The sequence below is a fragment of the Musca autumnalis genome, unplaced genomic scaffold (genome assembly GCF_047663935.1).
Source record: "Musca autumnalis isolate F117 unplaced genomic scaffold, ASM4766393v1 scaffold_2, whole genome shotgun sequence".
NCBI classification, from domain to species: domain Eukaryota; kingdom Metazoa; phylum Arthropoda; class Insecta; order Diptera; family Muscidae; genus Musca; species Musca autumnalis.
Window position 1 is genome coordinate 217740912 of NW_027411755.1, and position 19950 is coordinate 217760861.

A 19950-nucleotide genomic window follows, 5' to 3' on the forward strand; every position below is an offset into this window, starting at 1 on the left:
AGCTATTGTGAATAGTGATTAAAATTTTGTTGTGTTATATTCTGAAATATTATTAATATTTTTAATTAATTTTTAGGAAATGAGAAAGGTATTTTAAAATAATATAAAAATATTTAAATTTTGTAAATTTGATTTGTGAAGAAAAAAATTTGCTCTTGCTTCAAAAGAGAGACTAAAGCCGAAATTAGAAAATTTAGCCATTTTAGCCCATAAAAATAATAACAAAAGAAGATCATTTTTAGAAATGCTACATATTGTCAATGTTTTTACAAAGAAATCGAATGAACTTTAAAACAGTTACGGAACACTGTGCCATGGCACAATTACCCAGGTAGTGGCATCGTAAAATTTTGAATATGTTATGTCAAAACTTCCTTTATGTTGTTGGAGAAATTACAACAAAAATTAATTTTTTATAAAGGGATTTGACTTTTCATATTCGATCAACTGGTGTGATACCACTACCTGGTAGTTCTGCCATGCACTGTGCCCAAAAATATATAGGAACATAATTGAAACAACACAAAAACTATTATTTGGAAATTATTTGTCAAAAGAGGAGGATGAATTGCATTCAAGAAATACTAATAAGCTTTTTAAAAACAAAATGTTATTTGTTCTTTTAAAGTGAAACAAGTCCCTGACGTAGAAAATTTTAGAAATAAAACGAAAATTGAAAAAGCGATTTTTTTCTTTCCTTTCATGTTTAACTGACATTCAAGCCAAATAAAAAGAAGAAGACGAATTTTCGCAATTTGAGTTTTCTTTTTTTATTTAAAATAGTTACAAAATAATGGCTTTTTTCACCAAAACGATTCGATTTCAAATTCGTCCTAACTACTACTACACTTTTTTCAGGTGTAATTCGAAACATTTTAGTTGTAATTCGTAACATTTCATTTGTAATTGGAGAATTCTATATATAACTCGTAACATTTTATTTGTAATTCGAATTATTCCACATGTAATTCGAAATATTCCATTTGTAATTCGAATTATGCTATTTATAATTCAAATTATTCCATTTGTAATTCAAATTATATCACTTGAAATTCGTATTATTCCATTTGTAATTCGAATGATTCCATTTGAAATTCGAATCATTCCATTTGTAAGTCGAATTATTTCATTTGTAATTTGAATTATTTTATTTGAAATTAAACATGAAATCCTTCGAATTACAAATGCAATAATTCGAATTACAATGAAATAATTCGAATTACAAATGGAATATTTCAAATTTGAAATGGAATTATTCTAATTACAAATAAAATAATACGAATTACAGATCGAATAATTCGAATTACAAATGGAATAATTCGAATTACGAATGGAATTCTCGAATGACAAATGAAATGTTACGAATTACAAATAGAATTCTCGAATTACAATTAAAATAATTCGAATTACATCTGAAAAAGGTGTAAACTTCCGATTTTTTTTTTTTTTTTTTTTTTGAAAAATATTTGTTTCATTTATTTTTTCAATCAAACAAAAAATGTCATACAATAACAGGAGTTTGGTAGTTATTCGAACAAAATTGAATTCGAATCGTCTTAAAGAAATAGGCCATAAAATTCTATACGAACGAATTCAATCGATTCAATATCAAGCCCCTGTTTATTTGAAAATTTTTTGATTGATTCAAAATTCAACATGATTTAAATAGCAAAATTTTTTAGTAACTCCATGAATTCGATCGCAAGAATGTAGAAGACGATTCGAATTCAAATTCGTTCGAACTACTACTAAACTTCTGTTTTTTGAAAACAAAATATTTGCATCATTTGTGTTTTGAATCAAATAAAAATGTATACGATAACAGGAGTTTGGTAAAAATTCCAACGAATTTGAATTCGAATCGTGTTAGAGAAACAAACCATTAATTTGTCGACATTCTTGCGATCGAATTCGTTCGACTTACTAGCAAACATCTGTATTTAATTCACTTTTAATTTTGAACACTATTCAAATAAACAGAGGTTTGATATTGAATCGAATGAATTCGTTCGCTTAGCATTTTATGGTCTGTTTCTCTAAGACGATTTAATTCAAATTCGTTCGAATTATATCATATTTTTTGTAGCAAATTTTTGTTTGATAAAAAATGAATGAAATATTTTTCAAAACACAAACGTATGCTTATAGTGCGAACGAATTTGATTTCAATGAATCGTCTTAGAGAAACAGGCCATCGAATTCTATGCGAACGAATTCGTACGAGTCAATATTAAAAAATGGGGTTACCTCCACAACACAATGGGTTCTTCCTTTTCAACGCTCATATCTCAGCAAATATTGTTCCGATCGTCTTGAAATTTTTTACCACATTTTCTAAGCTTCATATACTTCCCAATGAGCCTGCAAAAATCGTATTATTTTAAATGTGGAAAGTGGGATGGATTTCCCCATCTTTTTGCCTTTGAAAAATCGAGACATATTTTGAAATTTCATCAAAAGTTTAGAGCATAAAATAGCTCAAATCGGCTGAATAAAAAATATGTAAAAAATCAAAATCGAGAAATTTGTATCGGCTTATTTTGAAGTATAAGCAGATTAAATTCCCTAGAATAAAAATTGAAACAAACATGAGTGTTCGAAAGTAAATAATATTTCGAACTTTTTTTCAGTCCAAATTTAGTAAATTTTTTTAAAAATTTATCAAAAGTTTAGAGCATCATATAACTCAAATCGGCTAGAAAAATATATAGAAAAAGCTATATTCTAATCTGGACCGATTTCAATATAATATAGCTAATTTATTTATCTCTCGATCAAATTTGGACACATTTTTTTTAATTTCCTCACCCCACTATTAACTTTAAAAAATTGGAAAAATTTTTTAATTGGCTTATTTACTTCAATCAAGTCCATCGGATCAAATTGACTGAGATATCCGCCTTTCAAGGAAAAGAACGTGGCGAACTTATTTCTAGTCAAAATTCCGTCAAATTTTTCAAATTTCGTCAAAATTGGACAGACCCCATATCTGTGTTTTAGAGCATAAAATAGATAAAATCCGGCAAAAATATGTATAATGGGAGCTATATCCAAATCTGAACCGATTTCAAATTCATTTCTTGACCAAATGCCATAGCAAATTCAAAATGTCAAAGTTTTTTGCCATAATGTCACAAGAGTTCTAAGAAAATTTTACGTGAGCATTAAAAATGGCTCCTTGGCACTTTAACTATTGAAAGGAAAAAAAGATCCACTTCCAAATTAGTCAATGTCTGTCCATTCCTTTAGATGAGGTACCTCCAAACCAAAAATTTCCCAAGAGCTCTAAAAAATCATACCTGAGCAATAAGAAAGGCTTATTGGCACTTTAACTATCGAAGGGAAAAAAAGAACCACTTCCAAATTATTCAATGTCTGTCCATTCCTTTAGATGAGGTACTACCTCCAAACCAAAATTATTAACAAAATGTCGGCATTTGTTTAGAACGTTCAGAATCTTTCAGATAAATATGGCTAAAGTTTTTATATTTTTGTCGGAAAGTCCTAACTTGCAAAACAAGGCTACAAAATTCTGGAAACCACCCCACTAAATATATAATTTGTCATGAAAATTATTTCAGTTGTGAAACCAGTATTCGGTCTGTCCATAGATGGAAATCTCAAGTCACATAGACTGAGGGTATATAACTGTGGGCAAAGCCAACCTGTATTTATTTTAAATATATTTTCTGATGCATTTTTTGCTATCTTCTGTACCTGTGAGCTTCAAGGAAGCTTTTAAGAAACTTGTCACTCGTTGTACATTTTTTTTGGTGCGTAAGATCCATAAGACTCATTCTTCTCTACCATTTCTATCAGGTTTTCTCCATAACAAGGCAGCTATGTGGTGTCGTCATGTACAGATAGAAGCTTGTATGGACAAAATGTTTATTCTAAGGCGGCATCAGCTTGCTTCGTGTGTGACGTTTCACGATTCTAAGGGCATATGTATAAAAAGACAACTTATTGTTTACATTGGCGCCCAACGTGGGGTCATGTAACACAATCACTCATTCCTTTGGCGAACGTTTTAGACGTGGTATTGAAGTTAATGGAAAGCATCCAAGGTGAACCAAATGGTAGGTAATTAGGAGAAAACGTAATATATTTTTTTTTTAATTAAATAACTTGTGAGGTCAAACATTTTATTGGCACCCAAAGTGGGTTGTGTTACACGACGGCTAACTTCCGCTAAGCAAGTTTCTTTCCAAATGTATTAAACATATCGCAGTGATACAGAGTTTATATTTTGTATTAACCCAATTTTCTGTGGAGAGTTAATCTGAAAATGTCGTATGTATAAAAATACAATTTATTGTTTACATTGGCGTCCAACGTGGGGCCATCTAACACAATCACTCATTCCTTTAGCGAACGTTTTAGAGGTGGTATTGATGTTAATGGAAAGCATCCAAGGTGACCCAAAAAGTAGGTAATTAGAAGGAAACTCCATATTTTTTAAATTAAATAACTTGTTCTGAAGCCATACATTTTATTGGCGTCCACAGTGGGTTATGTAGCACGACGGCTGACTTCCGCAAATTAAGTTTCTTTCCAAATGTCTTAAGCATATCGCAGTGATACAGAATTTATATTTTCTAGTAACCCAATTTTCTGTGGAGAGTTAATCTGAAAATGTTGAAATATGATTTTTTAGTAGTCCTTATTTTCATTCCAAATCACTTTGAATAATTTTTATATTAAAGCCTGCAATATTTATACCCATACTTGCCAATATTTTTCCTGCCTCTCTCTCACTCACTCCTTGTTATCAATAAATATCAATTATTTTTTTTTTTTATTGTACATTTGTTTTAAATCAAATATGTCTGTCTACTTGAACATTTTTTGCCACACTTCAATTGTGCAAATGACGACGAAATCGAGACCTTGATTTCAATAGTTTTTCAATCAATTATAGTCTGATTTGTTTTTTATTATTGAAATGAAGTGAATGAACGATTATTTGCAACAACGTCATTAGAAACAATTGAAATAATATTTGAAATATTTTTATATAATAAATAATTTAAATAAAAAAATAAATAAATTAAATACATATGTAAATATTCGAAACAGTAAACGATTTTTGCATAATTTCATGGCTTTTTTAGATAAAATTGTATTAAGTAATTCACTTATGGCCTGCCGGTTTTACTCAATTCGAATTAAAATTCGTACGAATTACTTCTTCGTACGAATTCTTCTGTTATTTTGAAAAATATTTGATACAATTTTGTTTTAATCAAATAAAAAATTTTCTACAATAACAGGAGTTTGGTAGTAATTCGAACGATTTAGAATTCAAATTGCCTTAGTGAAATAGGCCATTAGATTCATATTTCAATATTTTTTTCTCTTGAATCGAATTTGCAAAGAGTGTATTTGATTTGAAAATACATTATGTAATTTCTTATATAATATTCAGATTTTTGTTAGGTGGAATTTAGTATTTGCATATATTTTGAATATTTGTTTGTATATATTATTTAATTTAGAATAGAATGTGTCGAATGTTTCTTTTTGTGAAGTAAGCGGATTAAGTAAAATTTACTTGAAGTAAGAAGATTTAAGATTGATTACCTTCAAATCTCATTGTTCCCAAAATTTCTCCACAAGCTCTAATTAATTTCTTATAAAGCAAACGAACGAATAATGTTTAAAACATAAGTATCTTCGGAATATTAACTTTATTGCGAATTCTTCCCTTATAAACACATAAACTCCATAAACAAACATATCAACAAATGTCATATTCTCTCACTGATATGTGTCGCAGTTTTGCAAAATGCCTTTTTGATATTAGGTCTGTTCGATAACTTCGCAAGTAAAAAGTATTTGCAAGTACTTGTTAGTACTTGCAACTGCTTCTCATTTCTCTTTTATTAAACAAGTTTGTTATCGAACAGCATTTTGTAAAAGTTTGTGCAAATTTGTTCAAACTTTTGTGTTATCGAACAGACCTATTTTATTGTAATGTTGTGTTGTCATTTTATCACAATTTCTATTTTATTTTTTCAATTCAATGTTGAATTGCGAAAACATTTCACAAAACAATAATCGAAAACAAAAAAAAAATATTTTTTCAATGAAATCTTCTTTCTCAACGAAACAAACAAAAACAATGTGTCTTTCGTTTTCCTTGTGGCAATATTTCATCAAAGTACGAAATCATAATTTATTTATATGTTGGTTGAAAGTCATTGATTTAATGTCATATGCTGAGCATGTGGTTGGCGTGGCGTGGTGATGACAATAGGTGTGTGCACGCCGTTTCTTACAACATAAATACTATGTAATATGAATGTTTTTTTACATCATAAATACTAAAATAAATTTCAATATCAAGCCACCCACACGCACATATACCCCGCAGGCAGCAACAACCCACAACAACAACATGTGACAAATGCGTTTTAAATTAACCTCCAAAAACAAAAAAAATATGTGTGTGACATACAGTTCTCTAAAACTGCACTAATTTATAAATTTTGTACTTGAAACAAAATTAGAAAAAATAGTGTGTTGAGTTGACTAACAACATGATTGCCTTAATTTTTTTGCCATTTTTTGTTGTTTTTTTTTTTCGACAAAAAAAAAACACTTAAACTTATAAGTATGCACCATGTGTATAGGAATTCCTTAGAAAAGAAAGAATGCAGTGGCGTTAAGACACTTGTTTTCTTGTCTCTTGACTAACTTCAAAGATATTCAACTACCTGCCGGGCGGGCAGGCGGCCGGATGCCATTTATTTGTATACATGTTTTTTGGTTGTTTGCTTAGAGTGATTTTTTTTTTTCGTTAATACCCAACCGAACGAATTGTGTGGTGTATTGTTTTAGGATTTGTTTTAGCTTGGGTCGGGCGGATTTCTCACATGCTGTCATTATCTTTTAATATTTTTTTAATATAGCCGGTGCATAGAAACCCCGAAAACAGAACACTCAGTTCAGTTGAAGAATTTAGACGCCTCCTTATTATTTTCTTGTATAGCTGTCGCCATTGCCCAGCTAGTTGCTCTGCCAATGATAATATTGTCTCATCATTGAAAATCTATTTCGGGCACCACAGGTTGTTTTTTTTTTTGTGTCTATTCCATTTCTTACTATCACCACTTAGCAGCACCCCAAAGCGTTTAATACGTCTTTTAGCAAAAAAAAAGAATACACCCTGTTGGGTGTCAGCAGCAGCAATTGCGTTTTATCACTCTGCTAATCATTTGGCATACAATAATTTAATTTTAGCAATAGTGCTATTTTTTCTTCATTGTTCTTCTTAATGAGTCATGAGACCCAACATGTGGCAGACTTGCGCCACAGTAAAATAAATAATTAGATAAGCTAATATTGAATTACTATTTTTGGTGGAAATGGGTGTTAAAAAGGCGATAGTTTTCCCTTGATTTAACAATTGCGACACGCATTTGAATTTAAAGAATTGCTTCTTTTTTAATATATCTGCTGGAATGAAAAAATGGGTTGTAATAAATGAATCAAAACTATTTTCATTTGAGATTTTTAGCCGACAAAATATCTTAAATTCAGAAGTATCGTCATAACCAGCAATAAATGTAGACTTTATCTCGGGATGTCCAATGGTAAATATTTTTGCTTTTCCGAGAAAAATATACAAAGCAGATTCGGCCTACCTATTTCGCCATAATATACGCTAAGCAATTTGACTTCACTTCACGAATAATGAATATTTTGAAATATAGATGGTCCTCTTTGAAAAGCCGTAAAATTTTAATAAAACTTCATTTGAAATATTTTGCAGAAAAATACATCTCGACATCATTTCGAATGCCCAATGGCATAAAATATGCCTATGCTTTGAATTTCCTATAGTTCCTATTCAATAATTTAAAATTTGAAATATAGATGGCCCTTAACCGTCTCATTTGTGCCATACGGAAGTCTATTTTTACCACTAATATCTGCTGGAATAAAAAAATGGTTTCTAATAAATGGGATTTGATATTTGTAGCAGACAAAATATCGTCATAACCAGAAATACTTGTAGAAATTTTCTCGTGATGTACAATGGCAAATATTTTAACTTTTCCGAGAAAAATATACAAAGCAGATTCGGCCTACCTATTTCGCCATAATATATGCTAAGCAATTTCACTTCACAAATAATGTATATTTTTAAATATAGATGGCCCTCTTTGATGAGCCGTACCTTGAAATTCTAAGAAAGTCCATTTGAGATCTTTAGCAGAAAAAAATCTAAAATACGCTTTTATGGTGTTTTAATTTTTTACGGAAGAAGTCAAAAATACATCTCGACATCATTTCGAAGGCCCAATGGCATAAAATATGCCTATGCTTTGGATTTCCTATAGTTCATATTCAATAATCTAAAATTTGAAATACAGATGGCCCTTAGCCGTCTCATTTGTGCCATACGGATGTCTTTTTTGCCACTAATATGTCTGCACTTCTTATTTCATTTCTTCTGCAATATGAAGTACAATATTTATTCCGCCATAAAATATGCTAAATATTCAGTCAATAATTGAGAATTTTTTAGAATACAAATGGCATTTATACAATATTAATGGGCCTTTTTGTAATTTTTACTTGCTATAACCTAATAGCATAACATTTAATCTGCCATAAAATAGGCTCAATAATATTTCGTTCTCAGAATATTAATTCAATAATACACAGTATTTTGAAATATAGATGGCATTATAAATTAATACAAATTGAAAGCATTTTTTCGGCGTTTTCACAACTTTAAAATGGTTTTCTAAAAAATATTGCCCAATCTCGAGTCAACGAATCAAAAATGAGTCTCATACACAATTTCAGGAACCTAGCTTCAGTTGTTTTACTGATGGTTTTTGACCTCCTCTATACATTTTTATAGTTTTGTCCTGAGAGATGTGTAGCAGCAAAACACTTTTTAATCAAATAAAGGATTTTAAAATGTTTGTGCGGGGCACTATAGTAATATCAAATAATACGAGAATCATTTCTTTTTCCACTTTTGAAGCAGGATAGGATTCCCAACATTCTACCTTATATCAAGCAATCAAAACAATTGTTTGTATTCCTCATGGCTTTCACTGAGGTTATTTTATAATTCATTTCTCCATCATGTTGATCAAAGATATTTTTGCAAATGAAAAAGAAAAAGCAAACAGATTTCACCCCAACAAATGATCCGACCCGTTACCGACAGTGAGTCATCCACTACCTAATGTTTTTATACATATAGTCAGAATATGAATGTGCTATTGTTGTTTATAATAGGGCTAAGTGTCCATAACACATCTTTTTTATCAAGAAACAATAATATCTTATTTATCGGACCCTTGAATGAACATACCTTGTAAGTAGGTTTATTACTTCCTGACTTAATCCTTTCAGCAAGAAAAAATATAACTAATTTCTAGTATATACCTCTATAATGTTTATTCCGCCACAAAGTATGCTAATAAATTTGTCTTTCTCAAATTAATTGCCCAATAGTACTGTACAATTTGAAATATAGATGGCTTTATAGTTATAAAACGATTTTAAAGATTTCTGAAAAATTTTTTGGTCATTGTATTTTTTTATATATGTATATTAAAATATTAAAAATATCGAATTTGGTGATTTTTTTACAAAAATGTTAAGAACTTAGCCTCAAGCCCTTGCCTTGAACGTTGATGAACAGAAAGGCTAACAGTCCAACTGATTACTGCTTAATTTGAAATAAAGATGAGTTCATAATTAAGAAAATATGTTAGTAATTTTCTGAAAATTTTGAGAGTTGTTAAAATAAAAAAGGAAAAGAATAAAAAAAAATTCAACCTTGTATTCCCTAAACAATCATTCAATAGTACTGTACAATTTGAACAATAGATGGCTTCATAATTTTAAACGGTTTTAGGGATTTGTTTTAACAATATAAGCTATTAATAATATCGAACAAAATGTTAATTACTTAACCTCAAACTCTTTTCTTGGGCGTTGATTATAAGATATGCTACCTCTTTCAGACAAGTTTGAAAATTTTGAACATGGAGTATTTCTGCTCCTTGGGGAATCTCGCATAAACAAAATTTTGAGAACTTGCTTCAGGCTAATCATTCAATAGTACTGTGCAATTTGAACAATAGGGATGTGTTTTAAAAATACAAGATATTAATAATATTGAACCTTGTGATTCTTATACAAAATTTTAAGAACATAACCTCAAACTCTTCTCTTGTACGCTGATTATATAAGATATGCTACTTCTTTCAAACAAGTTTGAAAAATGTGTACATGGAATATTTCTTCTGTTCCTTGGGAAATCTCGCATACCCTCCTGAACTTTGTATCCAAACCCTTAAAAACAAATACCATAGTTCTGATCACCAGATGATCCACCTCAAAGCAAAAGCAGAATTTATATTCATTATTTATTGCATACAGATTTTTCATGAGATTCTGTAAAAAATATTCAATAATACATTTTTCTTTAAATCATATAATAGCAATGATATTCTGGCCTTCACCGCAAGAAAATTCCAATATCTTATCTACACATAATGAGGTGATAATATTATCACAATGTCTGGATATCTTTGTTTTTGTTTGTTTTTCTTTCATTACCTGCTCCTTATCATATTGCAAATTGAAATTGGATACGTATTATTTTCACAATATCAGAAAAATTATGTGATTAATGGCTTTATGATTATTTTGTGAATATCTAAAAATAGATATTTGTAAAAAACAAACATTTGAAAAAATCAATTTAAATTAGAACGAAAATGATATGCATGAAAGATAAATTGCATTCAGATAAATTAATAAAAATTTTAATTTCTCGAAGAAAATCAAATTTCTCGAAAGTCTTTTAACTTTTTTCCCTTGTTATCATAAGAAAAATAAACAACAAATTTTGAAAAATTACAATTTCATTACTTGGCATAAAAATTCGTAAGGAATAATGGCCTGTTGTTTCGCAAACACGCAGAGAAGAAATATTGTAGGAGCAATCATATTCTAAGAACAAAATAGTGTATTATAAAAATCTGAAAATATATATTTTTGGTACAACACTATATTTTGTGTCATTATGGTGTCTGACACAAAATATATGGTTGAAACAACAATACATATTTTCAGATTTTTACAATATACTATTTTGTTCTTAGAGTATGATTGCTCCTACAATATCTCTTCTCTGCGTGAAGAAGATTCGAATTCAATTTCGTTCGAACTACTACCAAACTTTTGTCTTTTGAAAAAATATTTGATTCCTCTTTGATTTCAACCAATCAGTCAAACAATTTCTTCAACAACTGGAGTTTGGTAGCAATTCAAATAAATTTGATTTCGAATCGTCTTAGAGAAACAGGCCACAAATAATTTAAAAAATAATTAAGTAATTATTTGGAAGTGAATCTTCTGATTTGCTCGATTGAGACTTTTCTACCATAATGGATTAAATCCCACCATTATAGAACCTATTTCGCAATTACTGCTATCATAAAATATGGGAATATATCGGAAAAGTGAGTGTCTTCATGTTTTGGTTTGCATTTTATTTCCCATAAAAAAACATACTTGGAGTTTTTTTATAAAATATCTATACGATTCCAGAATTTAAATAAAAACGTTTATCATGTTATTTTTAATGTAATGATTTCTCACCAGAAATAATGTATTTTTATTGTAAGGAGAGAAAAAAAAAATTAAACGAAAACAACTCATTCAAAGATATGGAAAATTTCTCATTTCTTTCAAGTTCTTTTGTACAATTATGGGGGTTAGTAGCCTTTTGCCGTCACCGCCTTTCATAAGGCATAGAACAAAGAACTCTTTCTTTTTCTCCCATAATGATATGCATACAAAATGATAGCTTTCAAAGAAAATTGTCCGCAAAGAGATCATGAAACATGAAAATGAAAAAATTCCAACCAGAGGAGATCAATAATGAAAATTAATAACAAACAAGACAAAAACATTTCTGAACAAATTTTCATAATTTTTCTTATGCACGTGCCTATGAGGAATGTATATAAGTAATAAAAAAAATTATATATTTTTTATAAGTAAATACCTATGTGATTGGCCTTGTTATGGGATAATGAGAAGATCATTTGCCGCCTTTCAAGTTGATTGAACTTTAAGGCAGATTTTTGCAACATTTTAATTAAATATATAATTGAAATAAAATACATACATACATAAATACAAATTTTTATTAAGTGAATCACAAGACTTCTACAACATTCCTTAAATGGTCAAGAAAACATTTTTATTTCACATATTGTTGGTAATTAAATGCAAAATATGAAATAAAAGTAGAAAATAAATAAACAAATAAAATATTAATTTTCTCTTGATGATCGGAAATTTTTTGCAAGTGAAAAAGGAAAGCCAAGAACTCGAACCCATACAGTCACCAAATTACGTTACCTGCTTTCGCTGTTGGTTAAACAGCTCTTCAGACGTATCGACTGTTGAATGGCTTCTCCGTCCTAGAACTTTTAGTTTTTCCTTTATCACTAGGAAAAAAAATGCCGATCATCAAGCTTAACTCTAAACGAGAAAATTAATAAAAATCATTAAAAATTATCTTCGCAAACAAAAACATATAAAATATTGTTTTTTTTTATTATTACATGGCCTCGAGCCATTCTAAACTAAAAATGTTTTTTTTTTTTTCTATAAAAGACAATATTGACCCTTAGTGTCCTTTTTCTCAAGTATCAAAATATTGCCTGGCATTTTTTTTTTTTTTTTTTTTTTTTTTTTTTTGTCAAGTACCACTTGACATAATATGTTTCCAATATGTCCCAAAAAAATTACTTCACTTGACACCCTAATCTCTCAAGTGTTTGATCTAGAAAGATGTCATTGTGATGACGATAACAAGAAATCATGTCTACTAATTTGACCACATGCTGAGGTCTCAAAAAAACACAGACACACACGAGAGGGGAAGAGGGTAATGTGTTTAGTGTTTTTTGTCACGTAGATAGGTCAACCTTGATTTTATCATTTTTTCTCATTTTCATGTTCTAGAAAAAAATTTTGTGAAAACCAGTTTTGAAAATCGAAATTGATATCTTCAACTAGAAAACAAAACAAATAACAGTATTTGGTGAATTTTAACTAAAGTCTAGAAAATTCCAAAAATTTCACTTTTTATTATTTTTTATATTAATCATTAGTTATTGTTGATACTTTTTTGGAATGAAAATAAATATAAAAAACTATTTAAAAAAATCTGAAGAATCTTAAGCCATTTTTAAACTTTCTATTGGACCTTACATTTGATATTAATGTGATATTTGATATTTCGAATTTTAAAGTATTAATTTAATCAACAATGAATTTCCTGATAAAAAAAAATTTCAGTTCCAATTTACTAAAAATTCCTTAGTGATGTTTTGTCCGGAGTTGAGACATGTTGCCAAGTAGTAAATCAACATGTTGCTAAACTCCTAGCATTATAAAATGAGTATTTAGTTATATCTTTTAGGGTATAATACCCGTATATAGTCATATAATTTTTAGGATTATGTAAAATAATTTAGTCCCCAATTAAAAACAAAATATTATTGGAGATAGATGTCTTAATAATATGAAGAACTCAGTTCGAGGTTATGTATAGTACATTTTCGAGCTAGTGTAGCAACACAGTTCGAGGTTATGTACAGTACATTTACATGTTTTAATCTAGTGTAGCAACACCTTGTCAAACTCCCAATTAAAAACAAAATATTATTGGAGATAGATGTCTTAATAATATGAAGAACTCAGTTCGATGTTATGTACAGTACATTTTCAAGTTAGTGTAGCAACACAGTTCGAGGTTATGTACAGTACATTTACATGTTTACAAAATCACAATATGGCTACCGCCTCCAAATTTTAAACGTTGGTTTATAACAAGCCAATAAGATAGAAAAAAAAACCACCTTGCAAAAAATATTCAATATAGGTCCACGCCCCCATATAAATGTACCCTCAAATTTTCGGTATTTTAACAATTTTAGCGAAATTTTCCAACTGATTTGGCTGTAATTTGGCATTTTGAGTTCTCAGTGAACTAAATACCTCCATGCAAAAAAATGATGGATATCGGCCTATGTTTAGGTATAGCCTATGTATAGCCATATAAACGTACCTTCCGATTTTCGAAATTTTGACGATTTTACCCACCATTTCCAAACGATTTGGCTGTAATTTTTCATTTTGAGTTCTGAGTGAGTAAAATATTTCCTTGCAAAATATTTTCAGTATAGGCCCATGTTTAAGTATAGCTCCCATATAAACGTACCTCCCGATTTTCGGAATTTTGACGATTTTACAGGCATGGTATAAGAGGAATAACTTAGCGGGTGGCAGATAGTGGCAGCTGGACTTTTTTTAATCGTAAACTGGAGACTATCCCCTGCATTTTAGACAAATTTTCGAGACTCACAAATGCTTACAACATTAGTAAAACTCAACATAAATTAAAGTCATTTATAAAGAAATAATTTTTAATGAGTTTAGAAAACGAATTATGAATTTGTTTTTTTTTTCGTTAAAACATCGTCAATGCCATCACCTATAAGTTTCATTTTGAAAATTTCACATTCACCTCTCCAATTTTTTATAATTTTACTCAAAACCTACGAATGCTTTGCGGATGTATTTTTCGTTTTTAAGGCCTCACATACAAATCACAACATCTTCGACTTAACTTGGCATATAACCGCTGTAAATTTACAAAAATAATGCTGGATGTTAAAAATTTTATATATTTAGAGAATATTTATTTCAATCGCAATCAAATTTGTCGCCATCAATTTATCGATTTTTGTCCACGGGCGGAACCACAGTGCGCTGAAGGTGAAAGTAGTGTTGCAAAGAACACGTTTAGCAACATGTTGATCGACGCCAAATTGTTTTTGTTATTGTGCTTTGAGTTCAGTTTCTTTGGGGTATTCAATTCATAAGAACTTATTTTTATTGGAGTAGTTTCTAAAGAAGATATTCGGTTCCAATAGGTATTCGGTTCAATATAGAACTTTAACAATCATGAAAGACTTAAAATTAAAAAGCCCTGTCTAAAATTGTGCAAAATAAGTTTACATTAGCAAGATGTTGCTACAAACATTGGCAACTTTTTTTAAGAAACATATTTCAAATGGTCTCGGCAACATTCCTTCTGTTTAGAGCATAACCTCAAAAATATGTTCAGTTTAAATACCTGTTATTTTGCGAAAAAATCATTGGCAATATGTTGCTAAACAAAACCTTGATAATTACAACGTTGTTATAAAAGATTTTTGGGATATGGAAAACAAAAGGCCTCTGAAATTCCTTCAAAAATCCCTGCCTGATACATTTCTAGTTGGATTAAGGAAATTATTCCAATTTTTTATTTTATTTATATTTTTTTATTTTAGCAAGATGTTGCTACAATCATTGGCAACTTTTTTTTTTTAAAAACATATTTCAAAAGGTTTCAGCAACATGCCTTCCGTTTAGAGCATAACCTCAAAAATATGTTCAGTTTAAATACCTGTAGAATAATTTGTAGATTCTTCACAATTAAAAAAAAAAGCATGTCATTCAATTTGAAACTATAAATATTTTGCGAAAAAATCATAGACAATATGTTGCTAAACAAAACCTTGATAATTACAATGTTGATATAAAAAAATTTTGGGGTATGGAAAACAAAAAGCCTTTGTAAATCCTTCAAAAATCCCTGCCTTGATACATTTCAGTTTGGATTAAGGAAATTATTGCCATTTTTTTATTTTAATTTTTTTTTTATTATTATTTTTTTATTTTTATTATTTTTTGTTTTTGTTTTTTTTTTTTTTTTTTTGTTCTGTTACCTAGGCCTATTTTTCAAAACTTTTAAACCTATGTATAATCCCACACAGTTTATGCAAATAATTTTTTTATGATTTTTTTCTCTAAATTTTTGCCGCATATTGGTATTAATCATCGTGACATTTTGTTTCTAAGCGACAGTGAGAGAGACCAACCACATGACGCAAATATTGCAAATTTTACCCACCCGCTTTTCAAATTAGATTGACAGAACATTAGGCAAATAACAACTTTTGGGAACCGCAAACTTTTAATGTTTTTTTTTTTTTTTTTTTTTTTTTTTGGGAGGGCCATAAAACCAAACAAAACAAGTGTTCGTTCAATCGATGACAATTTCTTCCGTGGCTAAATTTAAAAATAAAACTAAAATATTGGCCAACTTCCAAAAAATAAAGAAACATGTTTTTCCAACCAATCATAAAACTTTCTGTAAAAACATAGATTTAAAAAAAAAATCCCTTGGAAGGCTATGGCACAGCACAGGAAAATAGACATACATATGTTAATCCATATTTCCTTCCACCTCTCCATTATTATTTGTATTTAAATATTTTTTTGGTTAGATTGAAACCAAAACGTGACGAATTTTTTTGATTGACTTCCATTTGTTGTGTTTTCAAATATATATTTTTTTGGCCATCTAACACACAAGCCGCCGGATGATGACGAGACAAACCAAACAAACGTGGTCTGTGTGTGTGGTGGTGGTGGGGTGTCTATTGGTCTGAATCTCTATTGAATTGTTAATAAACAAAATCAATAAAAAATATATATAGTAGCCTTTGGACTGCTGCCTTGTACACAAAAACAACTTATATAAACTAAATTAACAATATGTCTTTAATTTGTTTTTTTTTTTTCACCTTTTTTGGCCAATTTGAACAACAACCAAATATTGGCACCAACCACAAGTTAACACACCTTCTTTTTATTTATTGTTTCTTTCTTTTCAATTTGCAAAAAAAAGTGTAAACACAAAATTATCACTATGGCCATAATGAAGGCAAAAAAATAGCAGCAACAACAACAAAAACAACCATACTGTTAAGGCTAACAAAAACCACTAAAAACTGGCTATAACTGGTAATGAACAAGAAAAAACAAACTGCTAAATCAAAATCTGTTTTCAACAAAAAAAAAAAAAACTTGAAAACCTTAAAATAAGCAACAAAAATAAAAAACATTAATTTTTGTTTTTGTTTAAAGCGAGACAAAAAAACAATAATAACAGTCAGAAATAAAAAACAAAACTCATAATAATTTATACATCATCAACCAAAAATATATAAATCGAGCTGATAACCACTAAAAATGGTCATAATTATAAGTCCAAATGTTCGCAACAAAAAAACAAAAACAATAAAACTGATGACGTTATATATACGTATAATATGGTGCATACCTTTGTGTACATAAATATACTTACGTATATATTTTTGTGGTTTTTTCTCTTTTTTTGTATTAATTGATGACATGTTAATTTATTTCGACCATTTTTGGTAATGCCCAAAAACCGAAAATAACTGCCCTGAATTGTGGGGTAAGAAAGAAACAAAGTTAATATATAGCACGTTTTGTTAAATATAAATCATATTTTTTTTTGTGATTTATTAAGAGATTTTCAAATTGGTGGCAATAATTAGAAAAAATGTTTTAAATTTCTTTTCACTAATTGGTTTTTTTTTATTTTAAAGGGTTTTACTGGCATGTTGCGAAAAATCTTAGCATCATATTGCTATGCAATATATACATGTTGCGATGTGATGTGCAACATATTTTTTTTTTTTATTATTCCATCCCATCATTAAATATTTTTTGCCAGACATTAGATATAAATCATAAAATTTTCAAAATGCTCTTTATAATAAAAAGAAAATAACAAGGCAATATGAAGTGGCTAAAGGCGATAATCGTGTTGCCTTGGGTGGTATCCCAAGGATTAGACCGATAGGGCCCTTCCAATTTCATATTAGTCCATATTTACATTAGGCAATTTTCCTTGCGGCAATTGTCAGTTTGATGGTGAGAGAGTTGAGGCAAATGCTAAACCTTTGCCTCTCAACACCATCTCTCACCAACAAACTGTCAACTGGCGCAAGGAAAATTGCCTAATGTAAATATGGACTAATATGAAATTGGAAGGGCCCTATCGGTCTAATCCTTGGGGTACCACCCAAGGTTAAGGGTCTGTTTGAAGATCCTTTAGACATTTTTACCGAACATAGAAAAAAATTTAAGCCATTTGATAAAAAATTTAAAGATTCAATAAAAAATTTATCGATTTTCCGGCGACAAAAAAATTGTCATATTGACAAAATTCGATAAAATTATTTGATCACAAAGTAATAATACAACTGATAAAATATTTCACATATTGACAAAAATATTTATCAAAATATTCCACATTGTGCTTGAAAAAAAAATTTTGATGAAAAAATTTTTATAAAAAATCGATAAATGTTTTAGTCAATATGTGAAATATTTTATCAGTTGTATTTTTACTTTGTGATCAAATAATTTTATCGAATTTCGTCAATATGACAATTTTTTTTGTCGCCGGATTTGTTTTTCTGTGAAGGTTCTCCTAGTGGCCCTGTTTAAAGTGATATTATGTTTTTCGTCGGCAAGCAAATTTTTTCTTCTGTAATACAAAAACCACCTACAATTCCCCCTCTAACCCTTTTCTTTAGCTTTTATAAGTTTTTATTATTTTTTCCAAGAAAATTTCTCCATTTTCTTGATATAACACATCAAAGTTTTGTTTTCTTTTCTTTTTGCCTCCTCCATAACTCTGTCAGCTAAAGGTTATAGAAATTCTTTTCTTAACCATGATTTCATTTTTTTGCTAACACAATAACAAAACAAAATACAAAAAATAGACGTAAAAATAAATGACCCAACATGACTCAGCAACTATGAAACGTAGGTAGGTAGGTCGTGGGGTGGAAAACTCAACAACTTAACAAATATTTTTTTTATACGGTGTTAGTGTCATTTGGCGCTTGGCAACAAAACACCAAAGAAATATGTTATTAAGGGTATACATGGATTTTTGTTAAAGTTATTATGATGATGATGATGGATTTTTGGTATTGATTGGCAATAGAAATGGAAAAATAACTCAAAAACCCCACAAAACTTCACAAGCCTTTAAATTGAAATCTCATTCAATATGAATCTCAAGTCTTTTTATGCCTTTGGCAAATTTGTTTGCGGGAAAAGTATTTCTGAGCACATAAATAACCCTACCATGTGAACGTAGTATGTGCTGAAATTTAATGCCTACCTCCTGCCTGCCTGCCTGTTATTTGATTTTGGTGATTCATTCAATTCCAAAACTCGGCTAAACGAAATTTTAATACCAAACTACAAAAAAAAAACACTCCGTGAAAATAGTACATGAGAGTGAGTGTGAATGGTGGAAAAATATTGCGTGTCATGTTGATGGCATTATTTGTGTGCTATTTAGCCATCATAGCAAAACACAGCAACAAAAAACACCCGAGTTTTTATATAATATTTATTGTTGCGATACTGGGAAATGGCCATAATGGCTGAGCAAAGCATTTCACAATACGAAAGAAATTGGAAAAACTCACATGAGGGTTTTCATGAAAAAAAAACCAACCCACAAAGCAAGTGGACTTTAATTATTAAATAATTCTTGGTAATTCATGTGAAATGCCAATGCACAAAAACTAAAGCAAAAACCCATAAAACGTGCGAAAAAAATAATAGACATAGAAAAAATGTGGAAATTGTGTACTACAACACATTGATTGCAAATGCAATTTTCATGCCGTTTTATATTAAAATTTCTCTCTCGCCAAAACAAGAAAACAGCAAAATAAAATTGCAGCTAACAACAAATGTTAATGCCATAAACTAATGCATGCATATTAATTAACAATTGTTGTTTAGTTTTAGTCGTATATATTTTTTAATTTTTTATAATCTTTTCAATGTGTTCAGCTGGTGGTATTGACAAGTGAACATTGCAATGACATTGAATTTTTCCCCTTTTATTTTTTTCCTTGCCACCCTCTCTCTTTCTGTTTTTCATTGAAACGGAAAGTATTTTCTAGAACCATGCATCACTTATTATAAAATTTTGCC

The 19950-nt window shown here is 29.5% G+C and overlaps 1 protein-coding gene and 1 long non-coding RNA gene across 8 annotated transcripts in view; one reads left to right on the top strand and one right to left on the bottom strand.

Moving 5' to 3' along the window:
- bun (TSC22 domain family member bunched) overlaps positions 1-19950 on the top strand; it is a 735547-nt gene that overhangs the window by 699439 nt on the left and 16158 nt on the right. The window lies entirely within an intron of this gene.
- On the bottom strand, positions 6575-9811 carry LOC141395248 (uncharacterized). Its single transcript, XR_012410577.1, has 2 exons — positions 9303-9811; positions 6575-7441 (listed from the first exon to the last, which is right to left on the bottom strand). It is a non-coding gene; the product is annotated as an uncharacterized lncRNA (long non-coding RNA).